Here is a 16,759-nt window from a genome sequence, read left to right on the forward strand (position 1 = left end):
ACCAGACACCTCCCAGGGAGTCCTCTTGTGATGATGAGCATAAGATGATGTATGGAATCGGTATATGGTACACCTGAAACTAATATAACACTCTATGTTAACTATACTGGAATTAAAATAAAAACTTGATTAACAATGAATAAATAAATAAATGCCAAAAAAAGAAAGACAATTCCCTACACTCAATCAGCTCTACTCCTCTAATACTAAACAGAAAAACCGCACAAGAAAGATAAAAATTCAAATAGAAGTAACATAAACCTATCACAAATCATAAACAAAAACCTCTCTGTGGGATAGCTTGGGAGACAAACAATCTACTCTGTAAATTTTAGAATGAGGCAGACAAAATTTGGAAGGCTAATTTTCCCCTCTTCTTCCTGCTTCAGCTTTGTTTCCTTGGGTATCCAGTGTTTGCAAGGTCAAGTTGCCTCTCAGTCATTGCATTATTAGCCTGCTCTCTTTGTATGACTCTTCACTCAGTCAAGTTCAGCAATGGTCTCATCAAAAGTTGTCTACACAAGAGAGCAGGCTTGGTCAGAGGAGTTCAGACCTCATAGGAGAAGACAGAAAAGTTAAGGATGAGACCCCATCTGATAGGATGTGTCCATTGGCACGTCCTTTCTGCTTATTCAAAGCTGCTTGGTATGCTTGTGGTGACTGATTCACAATCCCTTTCCTGTCAGCACCAGAAGCTACCTCAGCCATGTAATAGTAAGAGTCCCCTTTCACTTTCAAAGAGAAGATTTTGCTCTCTGCTTGCAAAGCACTGTGATCAAGAACTTCTCCAAAAGAGATAGTATATCATTGCAGATGTACTCTAAGCTTCGTCACGGTTTTTTCTCTCTACTCATGAATAATCTTTTTTTTTTTTTTCCTCAGCATCTTCTGTCCTTAGCTCAGTACTTGAGATGACTCTCCAAAATGACCTATGGCTTTTTACATGTTTTGCAAGTAACTGAGAAAAAGATACTTTCCTCATTGGAGATAATTCGGCTCCTTGCTTGGTTACAGACATTATGCGGGCTGCCATGTCATCAGACTGCTTAGCCTACTTGGTCAGTTTTGCTTCTATTCCAGCTTAACTTTTCCTTTTTGAGTCTGAAGTGGTTGGTAGAAGATGGAGGGGGCTCAGTAATTTCTGCCCTTTTGTTTTCAAAGATATTTTTATCAGATCAATGGTATTCGCATCTATTTCTGAATTACTAAAAGTTTTTTTTTGAATTTTATCAAATGCTTTCCCTGAACCTATTTGAAATAGTCATATTGTTTTTCTCTTTTAATACCTTAATGTGGTGAATTATATTTACAGATTTTCTAATATAAGCCTGAAGAAGAGCAGTCTTACACATTTTCTTTTTGTATAATTTCTTTTAATTGTCTTATTTACCCATAAAAGGAGTGTTTTTCAGTCGTTTTTAACTTTATTAAAAATTATATGATGCTATATATAATAATTTAGGGCTTTTTTTCTACAAATAATATATTGTTAATGTTCATACTTATTATTGTAGTTAGTTAGAATTCATTCATTTTGACTGTTGCTTCGTATTTCATTTTGAAAATAAAATATTACAGGCTTATTCATATTAATTATGGGACTTTTTATAAGCTATAATGATAAAGACAGTATGTAACTGGCACAGGGATGGAAAATTGGCCAATGGGATCGAACAGAGAACTCAGAACTAGACTTAGGTATCCACTGAAATTTAGGTACCTCAGAGGTGGCCTGTCTCAACAGTAAGGAAAGGTGAGAGAATTCAGTAAATGAAACTGGATGACTGGTTACCCACAAAAATAAAATCATCACCAGATAGATTAAGGATTTTATTTATTTTTATTTATTTGTTTGACAGAGACACAGCGAGAGAGGGAATTCCACTTAGCAATCACTATCATTTCTTTGATAGAACTGATTTATAAAGATACGTGTACCAGTGCTCCAACACATTAATTAGCTGTCGGATATCATCCAGACTATTTTCTTGTACTGACATCCATTGCTTGAGAGGTAGTAGAAAGCAAACACTGAGGGTGTAAGCTTCAGAAACAGGTAGGCCTGGGTTCGCATTCTAACTCTGTAATAGTGGCTATTTGGTGTTGAACAAGTAAATCTTCTATATCCTGTCTTCCTCTTCTGTAATATCAAGATAATAATAACAGTACATATTTGATAGGTTTTAATACGTTTATAGTATTAAATGAAATAATATATACAAGGCATTTAGCACAGAGTAAGAACTCAACATAGGACAATTATAAAGAGTTTATTTAGGGGTGCCTGGGAGGCTCAGTCGTTGAGCGTCTGCCTTCGGCTCAGGTCATGATCCCAGGGTCCTGGGATCGAGCCCCGCGTCAGGCTTTCTGCTCGGCGGGAAGCCTGCTTCTCTCTCTCCCACTCCCCCTGCTTGTGTTCCCTCTCTTGCTGAGTCTCTCTCTGTCAAATAAATAAATAAAATCTTTAAAAAAAAAAAAGAGTTTATTTAGAAATAATTTTGTCCCAATTAAGTGTTTCTATAATGACATTTTGTGATACGGTTTTGTCCTGAGCTTTGGAAGAGGAATTTTCTACCTAAGAGAGGCTGGATTCAAGATCCTTCTCACCCTAGAAAATAACCTGTAGAAACAGGTTCTCAGTGGACTTATATGTGTTTGGAAACCTATACATCAAACCGAAAATGATTAACTGAGGAAAGAAAGAACAAGTTGATTTTTATTTCTTGAAGAGGTATCAACAACCCTGAGTGTAACTGTGTGATCCTTTTCACTAATACTCTGTCTATTCCTGTCAAAGCCCAAGAAAATCTGCCAGACTGCATCTATGGTGGGAGAGTCACTGGGGCGTCTCACACCTGCATTGACAGGCTCTTCTTACTATCTCTCTGTATTTTTTTCCCTGTGCTATTTTGGAACAACATCTATATATTTTCCTTCTCTTCAGTTGAAAACAAACAAAAATAAACTAAGGTAAGCTAACTAAAGGGAATACAAAAACTCCTCTCTGAAACAAAACCACCTTGGAATATATATTCTTTGTATCATGATAGAACCAGAAGCTTTTCCTCCATACCAGTATCTGTAATTCTAAAGAAAAATAGCATTGACCAAAAGTTAGGAAACATTGTAAAAATGTTATAAAGATGTTGGAACTTTCCAGGAAATGCCTAATTTATTAGCATCACTAAACTGGATTAATTTATTATCCAGATCTGGAGTGCCCTACCCTTCTAAATGGCCCACCTTGTCATTTATACTCTTATTCAGCATTTTTTTTTTTTTTTGCATAAGAACCAATTTATGGAAAATAAAGATATTTAGTGATGTTTAACTTTTTGACCTTTAGTAAAAAGTTTTAAAAATATGTATCTTTAAAAAGATGATAAATGGACACTTTAAAACACCAAACAATAAAATAAAATAAAATATGACTAACATCCAGAAAAGAGTGTCATTTAACAGGTAACAAAACACATTCATCTATTTTACTTTACTGAATCCCAAGGGGAGAGGGTACATTTATACAAATTAGACTACCTATTTATTGTACAAATTAATTCCAATGAGAAGATAATTTTGCTTTATTTTTCATATTATAGAGAAGTAGCAAGATGAAGGCAGCTTTCTATAAAGCTCTTATCTTGGGGCGCCTGGGCGGCTCAGTCAGTTGAGCGTCCAACTCTTGGTTTTGGCTCAGGTCATGATCTCAGGGTGGTGAGATCAAGCCCCTCCTCGGGCTCTGTGCTGAGCCTGCTTAAGATTCTCTCTCTCCTTCTCCCTCTGCCCACCCCCTCCCCCTGCTTGCACTTTCTCTCTCAAAAAAATAAAAATAAAAACAAAAAATAATAAAAAGCGCTCATCCTGAAATTAAATTGGAGGCTACATTCTGAATCCATATGATGTCTGTTTGATCACAAGTTGGTCACTGCAGGTACATAGGTGTAGATTATACCAATTACCTTCTGAGCTCTTGTTCTCACTTTTACTTGTTTGTTTAATTAGTTGAATCTCATTGCCAGTCAGGTGTAGAAGCCTCAAGGTTTATCCTTCTTCTTAGATCTTTTTAGATCTTATCTTCTTAGATCTTTAAGTGTTCTTGCCACACACACATAACTAAGCAGGGTGCTGAATATGTTAATTAGCTTGATTGTGGTAATCATTTCATAATGTACACATATATTAAAATGTCACATTGTACACCTTAAATATATATGATTTTTATTTGTCAATCATTTCTCAATAAAGTTGGAAAAAATATGGGCCACAAACCGTAACTCACAATTATGGAAGGATCAAGCTGTAGCCTTTTCTCTATGGAAGTTTCTGTTTAAAGGAGAATGCATGAAGCCTTTAAGTATTTAAGACGTCTCTAAAAGGAGGAAGTGGAGAGAGACAAATCTCAACTACAAAACCCTTCAGCTGATTAGGTCAGAGCTGAGGAAGCGTTTTATTTTCTTTCTGAAGTCCGAATCTTTTTCTCTTAATTTTATTTTCTTACAGTGATGTGCCTTGGAAGCCGGAGCACCTCAATTCTGATTCACTAATCTTGTGTGCCATTTTTCAATCACTCTTTCTTCTCTCATACTTCCTCTGTGACATCCTGGCTCCCTACCCTCCCTCCTGCAGTCTTAGAAGTGTGATAGAAACCCAGTGTTCTACTATAGAAGGAGATGCATACAGGTTAAACTAACCAACCAAGCACCTATATGATGCAGTTTGTTCTGCTCTAAATACAGTGGTTAACAGAGTTAATGTTGTGTTATATATTTAAAACAAACAAATTATGAACAAGGCTGCAGTTTTTTTGTTTTTTTTTTTTTTGTTTTTTAAAGATTTTATTTATTTATTTGACAGAGAGAGCGAGAGAGGGAACACAAGCAGGGGGAGTGGGAGGGAGAGAAGCAGGCCTCCCACGGAGCAGGGAGCCTGACGTGGGGCTCGATCCCAGGGACAAGCAGGCTTCCCGCCAAGCAGGGAGCCCAATACGGGGCTCGATCCCAGCACCCTGGGATCATGACCCGAGCTGAAGGCAGACGCTTATCGACTGAGCCACCCAGGTGCCCCAAGGCTGCAGTTCTATTATGATCTGCCACCTACGGAATTCATTACTTTGAACGATTCTTTTACGTTTCTAAACTTGAATTGCCATGTCAGTAAAATGAGAAAAAAATAGAAGTGTATCTACTCAGAAGGTTATGTGTAGTCATTTTGCATATAACATATGCAAAAACATCTCTACATGGGAGGTATTCAAAAAGCCTCCATTTCCAGTATTTTCTATGATGAAATTAATTTATATTTTCATAAATTGCTGTTTTAGCTTTTGACTAAAAATGATTGAATTCTAATTTCAGGGAAAGTATCTTGAATCCAATTCCAGCACCTTGATTACCAAAGCGAAAAGCGAGTGCTAAAACTGCCAAGCGACAGCAAGTGATTCAGCCTTCTTTTTGCTGGATTGTTTTCTGGTTAAGTTAACACACATTTCAAAACTCACCCAGAATCGTTGCCTTTTGGCTTTGACTCTGAACTTAAAGTGATGATATTTCAAGGAAAACTGAAATGCAAAGGGATGTTATGTTGCATTTACTTTAAGGTTCATTCACTATGACTTTTACATGACTTGTTAGACATTAGCCTCCCTGTTTTGAAAAGGCCAGGTACATCAGGGTCTGTGCAGAGGGTGAACACCATTAGTTTGCACTTTATCACTGTCATCCAGCTAAGAATGGCTGCATTTTACATTCCACAGGTAATGGAGGATGTCAGAGCTGTTTCAACTCTTATACAAGTCAAAACTTCACAAAGACTCAGGGTTTCTGATTTTAGGCGAGGAACACTTTCTCTGCCCAAGTTCCCCAAATAACCTCCGCCTGCTCTGCGACGAGATTGTAGTAATTATTGTCTGCGAGTGTGTTTTGTAACCTATTGATGAACTCTGGGGTAGAACTGGTTCAGAACTTATTATTTAAATAAGTTATTAGAGGGGCACCTGGGTAGCTCAGTTGGTTAAATGTCTGCCTTCGGCTCAGGTCATGATCCCAGGGTCCTGGGATCGAGCCCCGCATCAGGGTCCCTGCTTAGTTGGGAGTCTGCTTCTTCCTCTCCCTCTGCCCTTACCCCCTCCACTCATGTTCTCTCTTGTTCTCTCTCTCTCTCTCTCAAATAAATAAATAAATTCTTAAAAAAAATAAGTCATTAGAGGGCAGAGCCAAACTTTGCTTCAACTCCTTTCTTCAAACTGGATTTTAACTAAGATTAAGTATCATAATAACATTGTGCTGCCATTCATTCTTCACATCAACTCATAGATGTGTGGGATTTCAGAGACTCAAATGACAGCATGTTCACTCGACACAGTCCTGATCTCGTGTGTGCCCACCTAAGCATAGCCCGGCCTGCTGCACCCCCAAACAGTGACGGTCTTCTTTGGGCATTGAGCAGAGCTTCTATTTCACTTCATTACATCTTATCACACTTTTCATTTTTTATTCCATTAAGACAGGCTCATCTTCCCCTCACACGGCCAGAGCCTACTGATTGGTAATAAATCTCAGCTTCAAACCTACTCAAAAGGGGAGAATCAAATGAGTAAAGAAGGAAGTAGACCACAGCTGCTGCTTCTTTTCATACTCACAGATTTTCTGCAACTGTAGGGGATTTGTTAAGATCCTCAGTGTAATATTCTGGGATGGACATAAATTGTGTGTTAGGAGATTGGATTATAATTCTAACTCTGGAATTCATTAACTGAACACAGGAGCATTTCTGTCATCAATGTTTTCATATTTACAAATGAAGGATTGGCCTAGATAATTTCTAGGTCACTTTCAGCTTGGAAAATATATGCTTCAGACAGTAAGAGAAAAAACATTTACTTTTTCTGTAAATAATTGTATACACGCTCTTGATTCTCAATAAGAAGACCAGCATTAGTCTTTTAATTCTTGGTCTTTTTGGTAGTAATAATACTGTTAAAATGAATATGTGCTTTTTATGATGGTTAATTTTATGTGTCAATTTGACTGGATTTGACTCAGATATTTGAATAAATATTTCTAGATGTGTCTGCGATGGTTTTTCTGGAAGGGATTAGCACTTGAATTTGTGAACAGAGTGAAGTAGATTGTCTTCACAATGTAGATGGGCATCATCTAATCTGTTGAGGGAATGAATAGAACAAAGAGGTGGAGGAAGGGAGAATTCTCTCTGCCTGACTGTTGAGGTGACACATTGATCTTTTCCTGCCATTGAACTGGGACTTAGACCATTGGTTCTCCTGGTTCTCAGGCCTTCAGACTTGGACTAGAATTACCCCACTGGCTTTCCCGGGTATCCAGCTTGAAGAAGACAGATTGTGGGAATCCTCGGCCTCCATAATCATGTGAGCCAATCACTTATTTTATGTATATATCTCATGGGTTCTGTTTTTCTGGAGAACACTGAGTAATATACTTTTCTTTGCAAAAACCAGAGTTTTCAAAATTATTGACAAATTAATAATTCTTATTTTTAATTATACACGTTTACATGGCCTTCAAAACACTTTTGTACATATTAACTTATTTTTTTTCCTTTTCTTTTGTTAGAAAATGTGAATTGCTTCAAATAACTGGACAGGTATTACCATCTCCATTTTAAGGACAATGGATTCAGGACGAGGAAAAATTAGGTGTAAGCCACAAAGAATTTGTGGTTCGTTAACAGCAGGAGATATGGTACAATTTAAGTTAGCTAAATGCTAATCATATGTATGCTTATTTGATTTTTAAAATCAACATCTTATGAAAGATAACGTACAGAAACATGCATAATACTTATTCAGCTTAACAATAGCTGTAATGAGAACACCTGTGTAATTATCACAGCCGTGAAGTATTAGAACATTACAGGCGTCACAGAAGGCTCTCTAGCTCCTCTGTGCCAGTTATCAGTTGATCGCCTCTCGCCTTGAAACCCGCCTTTTTTTTATCTGCTCCGCAATAGAGCTCGAAGTACTTTTTTCTTGGCTGCCCATGCGATATTAAGCGTTATCGGTAGAGGGAGCTAGAGGGACTTTGCCAGAGGAAGGGGTTTCTGTTACTGCAGTGTGTGTTGCCTTTGGCATGTATGGTCTCTAAGTATGTGCCGCATTGCTGTGCAGGATTCTCAACGAGGTGATGTCCTAACTCCCTCGGTGTCTATCAGCCGACCTTGACCCGTCTGTACCCCAGAGGGATGTTTCCTGCTTGCCCAGTGACTGTGAACCACCTTCGGCCTCGGTAACTCCGTGACGCTGTGGGCGCCAACTACCACCCTTTCTTAACAAGGTACGAGCCCCAATCTTGAGGAAGGACACCCCTTCCTCCGCGTGTACCTCCCTGAGCCATAACGTATTTCTCAGAATTGTAGTTACATGTTTGTAATTTCTCCTCTGTTACAGTTGTTTGGGACCCTGACTGATGGGCCTCACAAATCACAGATCCCTCATTTCTCCCCAGAGGCGGCTATTCTCCTAACTCATTTTAAATCATTTCTTTGAGTTCCTTTGTAAGTTTGCTACTCATATATACATTTTTTTAAAGGATGAACGAGTTTGAAAAATTCCCTGCCAGTGCAAGTGGGTGGGAGGGGTGTGTATGTGCAGTATTGGCAACGAACCAGAGGGCAGCTGAGCATGCCTGTTCTTGTACATTTAGGGGTGCACAGGTACTGTGACCGGAGGCAAGAGTAGTATGAGTGAGTTTCCTTGTTGTAACTGTGCACACGTGTGTGTTTGTGCGTGTGTGTGTGTGTGTGCAGGTGTGGGACTGAGTGGAAGCAAGGAGGCTCTCTGCCCAGGGAGCTCCAGCTCCTGACCTGTAAAAGACCCCTACTTCTGACTCCAGCTGAGGTCTATTGAGGTGAGGAGTTTCCTTTCTCATGGTGGGGAGGGCTGGGTGTTGGGTTTCATCGCACTTTTAAACATAGTTTCATTTTGTCTTTTTTAGAACTCTCTGTAAACACAGTGTCTATGATCTTTTGTTACTTGCTCTCTTTCGTTCAAAATGATGCCTTTTAGAGACACTATTTTTGCTGTACCTGTGGTCTGCTTTATTTATGTATCCACAATGTGTTTCCCATTCTAAAGTTGTGTGGCATTTGGATTGCTTCCAATATCTGACAATTATGAACAACTGTGCTCTCCACATTCTGTATCTATTGCAAATAAGCATGTTTATCTCTGTGGACTATACACAGGGGTGAAATTTCTGAATTAAAGGGACTACCTCGGGGCGCCTGGGTGGCTCAGATGGTTAAGCGTCTGCCTTCGGCTCAGGTCATGATCCCAGGGTCCTGGGATCGAGTCCCGCATCGGGCTCCCTGCTAGGCGGGGAGCCTGCTTCTCTCCCTCTGCCTCTGCCTCTCTCTCTCTCTGACTTTCATGAATAAATAAATAAAGAAATTTAAAGGGACTACCTCGTCAACACTTCTAGATTATGGTATATTGTTCACCAAAGACAAAGCTTTATCAAAGAGGTACCAATTTACAATTCTTCCAGCCATGTAGGAGAATTCTGGTAGCTCTATATGCTTGTTAACATATATTAGTATGAAGTAAAATATTATTTAGCATTTTCTTGACTTCTGAAGTTTAGTGCCTTTAGTGTATGTTTACTAGTTATTTGGTTTCCTCTTTTGTGAAATGTTCTCTTAAGTCTTTTACCTGTTTTACTCTCTGGTTGTCTGACTTTTTAGAGTTTTCTTCCTTATCATAAATAATCTGGATAAAATCCTTTTATCAGCTATATGTGAGGTAAATACCTTTTTCCATTCCATGGTGCTTGACTTTTTAAAAATGATATCTTTTGAAGAAGGCAAAATTATGATGGTAATTTTAACATTGTTGAATTTATTAATCTTTTTCTTCATGGCTACTGCTTTTTGTATTTTAAGATACCAAAGATATTAATATATTCCTCCATATTATCTTCTAAAAGCTTTATGGTTTTGCCTTTCACATTTAGGTTTTTAATCTACCTGGAATTGATTTTTTTATATGGCATGGATGCTCTTGCTATTATGCCATAATTTCTAAAAATCAAATGTGCACAAGTTCACCATTACTATTTAGCTTATGCATGTACAATTTTAGGAGAGCTAGCCTGATAGAGAAGGGTGCTGAATTGGGTGGGTGGGGGTGGGGGTAGAGACTTTTCTTTTTAAGGAACCCATAAGTAAGCTCTTACTGAAGGGAAGTACTTTACTTCCATAACTTCAAAAAAGCTGATTTTATAGATAAACCAATTAAGGGTTAGAGAGTTGAAGGAAGTTGGCTCAAGGTCACACAGTAGTATCAATTTGAGCAAGGATTCAAATTTTTACCATTGGACTCAAAAGCTTCTGCTATTCTGTCTCTCTAGGGAAGGTGTGTGTGTGTGTGTGTGTGTGTGTGTGTGTACGCACATGTGTGTGTTCCCTTCTTATTTTCTTTGTTTTTCCATGCTTTTAATTTGACATTGGATTTTCCAGGGATAATAGACTATCTCTGATTCCCATTCTGAGTTTTGCCTATGCTCAAAGTTACTCCACTTTCCTTGTGTTTTCTTATGTTTTTAAAATAGTCCCATATGCACTTATGCTTCTCTTTCTCTGTTTATGTTACATTATCTTTCAATAAAAATTTTTCATTCAATAAATATAGACATTTGACTATTTCCTAAAGTTTGAATTCTTATTCTGTATGCAAGGCCCCCAGAACCTGCTCTGGTTTGCTAGCTATGTTCTGTGGAGCCCTTGGGGGCTCTGACAAATTCCCACATAATACACACTGGTGGTTGCTGGGCTAAGCAGGTTGGGTTTTGCTTCCCTCATCTCACACAAACTTCAGCCAGAGAAATTCTGATTTATCTGTTATATTTGTTTGGGCTTCCAGTTAAAATTTCATTTGAATAAAGGTTTTTGCCACTAAAAATGTCTGAAAACAACTGGTCAATCAGAGTGAGTAATTTTAGGATGCAACAGGGTGCTTTCAGTCATCCAGTTATAAGATTATTAAAAAAAAACTCTACTGGAGAAAATTAAATTTACAAGGTTTTTAATTCTATAATTAATAAGTGAATTTAGTAAGGTCAATCCAAAAAGTCAATTTTATTTATACGTTAATAACAAACAATTGGAAGATAAAATAAAACAGTATTTATAAGAGCATCATAAAACCCAAAATACTTAGGAAGATATTTTTTAAAAAGACATGAAAGACTTCTGTGTAACTGCAAATAATTGCTAACAGATTTCAAAAAGGATAAATAATTTAGAGCTGTCTCATGTTCATGGGGTGAAAAACTCAGTATTATTAAGGTATATGTTCTCGCCAAATTTACTTCGACACTATCATAATAAAAACCTTACCTTCTTTGGTTTTCCTTCTGCCCCTGGATCTTGCTTATCTTCCTTATTACTTTGTTATTTCTTCAATGCCATCAAGCTATGTATATGTATAAGTATATGCATACTTATATCCTTTGGTTGAGCTAAAACAAAGTACCTAATCTATGGTTTCTCCACTTTACTACTGACACTGGGGGCTGGATAATCCTTTGTTATCGGAAGCTGTTATGTGTGTTGAATATGTAGCAGCCTCCTTGTCCTCTCCCCATATGGTAGCATCCTCCCATTTGTGACAAACAAGAATGTCTAGTCATTGCTAAATGTCCCTTGGGAGGCAAAATTGCCCCTAGTTTAGAGCCACTGACTTGACATATCATTTGCTGAAGCAAAAGTACCAACTTTTCAAATAATATTTTTCTTCCTGTCATTCCATTTATTGCTTTCCAACATTGTTTTTTTGTCCCAATTCTTGCCGACTGCTTTATTATAGATTGAAACATTTGCAACGATGACATCCCTTTAAATCATTCATTTATTCCCCATTAATTACAGAATTAATTCCAAGTTTCTTAGCATGCCATGAAAGCTCCATCTACTTCTCCAGTTTCTTGTCTCACCATACCTGGTTTTACATGACTATTCTTGATGCATTACTTTTTTAAATCATTCTTTGCTCACACCACTGTATTGTTTTTTTTTTTTTAAAGATTTTATTTATTTATTTGAGAGAGAGAATGAGAGAGAGAGAGCAGGAGAGCAGGAGAGGGGGGAGGGTCAGAGGGAAGCAAACTCCCTGATGAGCAGGGAGCCCGATGCAGGACTCGATCCCGGGACTCCAGGATCATGACCTGAGCCGAAGGCAGTCGCTTAACCGACTGAGCCACCCAGGCGCCCCCACTGTATTGTTTTTCCTTATGTCTGTGCTACCTCTCCTCCCTTGATCTGAGAATCAGGTATTTCTTATGTGTCTCTTCAAACCCTCCTGGGTCCATTTCTGACGTGCGACGCTGTGTGTCAGTAGCTTTGTGGTGACTTCAAGGAGTCTGACCCAAGTGTGGGCCGTATGTGTATGTTTCATATCCTGCCCTGGGTTTTTCTCACGCTGCCATGTGAGACGCTGGTGGATATTTGCCTGATGGTCATGAATGGGTACAGGAGAAATTGGTGCCCATGGGGCCATTCTTTTCTTTTTCTTTTTTCTTTTTCACTTTTTTTTTTGACTTTTTAAATTTTTATTTTAATTCCAGTTAGTTAACATGCAGTGTTAGTTTCAGGTGTAAAATGGAGTGATTCAACAATTCCATGTATCACCCATGCTCATCAAGACAAGTGAACTCAGGGCGCCTGGGTGGCTCAGTCGTTAAGCGTCTGCCTTCGGCTCAGGTCATGATCCCAGGGTCCTGGGATAGAGCCCTGCATTGAGCTCCCTGCTCAGCGGGAAGCCTGCTTCTCCCTCTCTCACTCCCCCTGCTTGTGTTCCCTCTCTCGCTGTCTCTCTCTCTGTCAAATAAATAAATAAAATCTTAAAAAAAAAAGAGACAAGTGCACCCATTCATCTCCATCACCTGTTTGATACATGCTCCCACCTCCTCCTCTCTGGTAACCATCAGTTCGCTATAATTAAGAGTCTATTTCTTGGTTTTCTCTCTCTCTTTCTCTCTTTTTTTTTTTCTCGTTTGTCTTGTATCTTAAATTCCATATATGACTAAAATCATATGATACTTTCTTTTCTCTGACTGACTTACTTCACTTAGCATTATACTCTCTAGCTCCATCCATGTCATTGCAAATGGCAAGATTTCATTCTTTATGGCTGAATAATATTCCATTATATATATACACACACACACACACACACACTATACATATATATACACATACCACATACATACATATATATACATATACACATACACCACTACATACATACATATATATACACACATATATATACACACACACACCACATACATATATATCTTTTTTGTTTTGTTTATTTTTTAAATTTTTTATTATGTTAATCACCATATATTACATCACTAGTTTTTGATGTAGTATTCCATGATTCATTGTTTGGGTATAACACCCAGTACTCCATGCAGTATGTGCCCTCCTTAATACCCATCACCAGGCTAACCCATCCCCTCACCCCCTCCCCTCTAGAACCCTCAGTTTGTTTCTCAGAGTCCATCATCTCTCATGGTTCGTCTCCCCCTCTGATTTCCCCCCCTTTTTTATCTACTCATCAGTTGTTGGATGCTTGGGCTGCTTCCATATCTTGGCTATTGTAAATAATGCTGTTATGAACATAGGAGTGCATGTATCCCTTTAAATTAGCATTTTTGTATTCTTTGGGTAAATACCATTCTTGAACAATAGGAGATATAAATAAATGTTTCCTCCTTCACCCTCTGGGTGGATAGTTTTGAGAATATTCTAAAAAGTTCCTGAGAAATTTCCACATAATCAAGCACCAGTTACTAGTCTTGGTATCCAACCCAATAACATATGCTTACATTGGTTTGCCCACCTTCCCTGTTTTGCTCCTGCTGTCCCTTACTTGTGCAGTGTAGGATCAATTCCCAAACAAACTACCTGCATATAAGCCTTAGTCTCAGGCGCCGCTTTTGGTGGACCTAAAACTAAGGCAACCTGGCTGACTTTTGCTCCTCCTTTAAGATGGCTTCTTCATCTTCATCCTGTTAATTCTCTGTCTTCTCAATCATCTTTTTGTTCAGTCTAGGGCTGAGAACTAATTCTTTTTTTTTTTTTTAAAGGTGGTAACCTCCTTTTTAAATTTTTTTTTATTTTTTAAAGATTTTTATTTATTTATCTGACAGAGAGAGACAGAGCGAGAGCGGTAACACAAGCAAGGGGAGTGGGAGAGGGAGAAGCAGACTCCCTGCTTAGTAGGGAGCCTGATGTGGGGCTCCATCCAAAGACCCTGGGGTCATGACCTGAGCCAAAGGCAGACGCTTAACTGACTGAGCCACCCAGGCGCCCCCCGACAACTAATTCTTGTGAGGATATAAGTTTAAGGAAAACACAATTCCTCTGAGGCTAGAGAAAGCCCTGAAAAATACATGGAATCACATGTCAGAATTTGTACAAATTAAATTACAATATCGTATTAAATAGCCTTATTCTCTGTGAGAATAAGCAAGAGAGGACTTGAGAAGACTGAAGGCTTGAAGAGGAAGGAGAAACTGAGCTAGATCTTCCATGAGGAATGCTATGGAATCCACTAGAACTGAGTGAAATAATCACAAGATAGTGGAAGGCATCCACAGAGGAACAGATGTATAACAGGGAATAATACATGTATATTTTTAATTAGTGGACATATATGGTCCCCTCAATGCCCATCCCGGGTCCTCGGGGTAAAAAGTTTTGTTTCCTGGATCAGCTGTCTACATTCCCTTTTGTTACGTAGAATCAAGGTTATTTGCTGAGAGAGAGAAAACTAAATGCACAACAAAGGAGAATGTGTTGATATTTGTGACAAACAGCTGGTAAGAAAGGAAAAGAGAACCTGGGAGGATATTGTTTCAGAATTGAGGGAGCAGTTGCCATTCATGAAAATCTTGCAGAGATCACTGGGAAGAAAGTTTTCTTCATTAAAAGAAAAAAAAAAAACAACAACAACCCAACAACTCTGCAGCTGAGACTCAGAGCAGATAGAACAATGAAGAGGAAAGACTACCAGCCTGGGAACCGGCAGTGCAGACAAGAGAAAAAGGTAGTACAATGATGTGGGAGTCTACGAGAGTCCTTGAGCACGCCGAGCCTGCCAGTTGGCCAAAACACCGCTATGGCGAGCAGTTTATAGATTGCCGCTGCTAAGGCGTTGTTAAGGGACGTCCATGAGTAAAGCAACTTTTAAGTATACAATACCGTGTCATTAGCTACAGGCACTCTGCTGTATAATAGTTCTCCCAATTACTGAAACCGTGTACCCTCTGATCATTATCTCCCCCACCTCCCCACCTCGCGCAAGCCCTTGGGAGCCACAATCTTACTGTTTCTTTTCGTTTGACTATTTTAGATTCCACAAAGAAGTGAGATCATAGAATAGGTGTCTTTCTATGGCTGACTTATTTCACTTAGTATAATGTCTTTCGGGTCCATCCATGTGACCCCAAATGGCGGGATTTCCTGAGCTTTTAGTATCCTAGCCCCAAATCAGATATATGCATTATGCTTTTTAAATCGAATTTCAATGATATTAACATAGTTAAAGTGAGTACTTAAAATGTGGCAAGATTTGTGCTAAATGCTTTATCAGCATTATCTAAACAAATACTTAGTGTAACCACTTAGAGACTGTTATTGGGGATAGAGAGTAAATCTAGACAAGGTAAGTAATTTACCTATGGGCACAATACATATGATAACTCTAGGAATAGATACCCCTGGTCTGCCTGACACGAAGTCCATGGTTGTAACTAGTAGAAAGTATACAAAAAGTCACCAAATGGCCAACTATGATCTAAAATAAGAAAGTCTAGGGAAAGTGAAGGAATACTGTCAAGATAAATACTTCTATATAATTTGACATTATTACTGACAGCATTTAGAAAGCAAACAGATGCATCTGCATTAAAGGGCAGGGGGAGAGTATCAGGTGGCAGGTCTATAAATAGTGATATGTGCCTACTAATTAAGATGGATAGCTGAGTCCCTGGTTATACTTCTATTTTGTTTATATCATTTTCTCCGTAAGGATTATTGAATGGCAGTTGTTGTCATGATCAATGCATAACAAATGAAATAAATTAATATCATTTCTGGTTGAAAAATACCATTCATTTGGATTGAAATGAATGTTTAAAACCATGAAAAGTGTAAAAAGAAACTGAGCATCATTGCAACACTTATCAATAAGATCTGAATCTGTGTCTAAGGGCTGTCATTATACCCTTGAGAAGAGTAGGAAGTGCAAAAGTTAAATTTTTTCCTTAATTCATTCAAAAAACTTTCATGGAAGAGATTTTGAACAAAAAAAATACTTTACTACTTTAATTGGTAGATATTAGTATCCTCTTCTTATAAATAAAGAAACAAAGGTTTTCAGACTTTACCCAGCACACCTGTGGTCATACAGCTGGTGGGTGACAGATTTGGCTTTCTCGTCAGGCTTGTCTGGTTCCAGAGTCTGCGCCATATTCCCTAATTAGGCAGATTCACATAGTCTTGAGAAAATAAGCAAAACAACCCCTGGGTGCATCAGTGCATTATCCTTCCTCCTCCTCTTAATAACAACCTTTGGGGGAAACCTCATGGATCACAGGCTTAGGCAGAATGTCACATTGTCTGGCAGAACGTCGGCTTAAAAGGTCAATAAGCTTCTCAGTAAAGCATTCTAATCATCCACGGAAAATAAATTGCTCATATTTCTGCTGACTAAACA

At 38.4% G+C, this 16,759-nt stretch overlaps 1 pseudogene; it reads right to left on the minus strand.

Moving 5' to 3' along the window:
• Positions 1–360: 360 nt before the first annotated feature.
• LOC123850280 (14-3-3 protein zeta/delta-like) lies at positions 361–16,513 on the minus strand (annotated as a pseudogene).
• Positions 16,514–16,759: the final 246 nt, after the last annotated feature.

Source organism: Mirounga angustirostris, unplaced genomic scaffold (genome assembly GCF_029215605.1).
Source record: "Mirounga angustirostris isolate CCGP_5_RB_7025 unplaced genomic scaffold, mMirAng1.0.hap1 SCAF_15, whole genome shotgun sequence".
Lineage (NCBI taxonomy): Eukaryota > Metazoa > Chordata > Mammalia > Carnivora > Phocidae > Mirounga > Mirounga angustirostris.